General features: G+C 41.0%; 1 protein-coding gene across 2 annotated transcripts in view; it reads left to right on the top strand.

The window, feature by feature from the left end:
- Window positions 1-1,073, top strand: part of CACNA2D1 (calcium channel, voltage-dependent, alpha 2/delta subunit 1) — a 397,279-nt gene that overhangs the window by 351,430 nt on the left and 44,776 nt on the right. The window lies entirely within an intron of this gene.

Genomic DNA, 1,073 nt, shown 5'->3' on the forward strand with positions numbered 1-1,073 from the left:
TTACACACATGATTTTTTTCCTTCTGCTTCTGTGATAGATGCAGGGGGTGAGAGGACTCGCTAGAGACAGTGGGGAGCAGAACAGGTGGTTGATTGAAGAACACTGCTGAGGGGAGCAGCAGGTGGGTCAGGAGAGGTCTGCTGCGCTGTGTGGGTCACCTCTCTGGGCAGGATTGAATTCTGGCCACTGCAGCTTTAGCGCTGAGACTTAGTCCCTACGTCTCAAATTATAGCAACATTTTTTAATTATTTTTAAAATGTCACTAGTCCAAAGCCCTATGTGTTCCGCCCCAGCCTCTGCAGGTAGAGCCTCAGAGATAGATATTTAACTTATCAGAGAGGCAGAGTTGTAGAGTTGTTAGACAATGAATTAGCACCATACATTTCCTGTCACTCTGACAATTTAAATACTCTTTACAATAGCAATACATTGTAGAAAATAGTATTTATCTTCAGGTTCAATTAAATGAGACAATGACTAAATACTTAGTGTATTGTTCCCCGAAGGTAACAAGTGCTATTCATTAGCACGTGTTGTTTTGATAAAGATAATAAAGCTGGAGAAAAGTAAAACTATGAAAGATGCATATATGCTGTCACAATACATGGGAGATAGAATGGGATTCCTTTAATATTGTCCATTGCTATGTGAAAAGATTCTACACCCAAAGATATTTAGGTCAGTACTATATTTCCCCAGTTTTTTAATTATTTTATAACTTTGGTGATAGTAATTAGTGTCTTACGATAAATACTGTAACACATCTTAGTAATTCTTAATATAAGGATCTATTAGTCATACCTTTGGATATAGACAAAGTGACCCCATCAACTTCGTGACATTAGCAATTTAGCAATTTCTGCTAAACTTACGCCACAATGGTACTATATTCCATAGTTCTGTTTTAGTATTGAGAACTGTGGTACAGGCCAGAGATGCGGAGGGTAAGAGGATTCACCAGAGACAGAATGGGGACTAGAACAGGCAGATCGACGAAGTACACTGCTGAGGGGAGCAGCAGGCGGGTCAGGAGAGGTCTGCCGCGCCATGTGGTCACTTCCGGGGCAGGCGG

The sequence above is a fragment of the Condylura cristata genome, unplaced genomic scaffold (assembly GCF_000260355.1).
Source record: "Condylura cristata isolate star-nosed mole 26May11 unplaced genomic scaffold, ConCri1.0 scaffold00005, whole genome shotgun sequence".
Taxonomy (NCBI): Eukaryota; Metazoa; Chordata; class Mammalia; order Eulipotyphla; family Talpidae; genus Condylura; species Condylura cristata.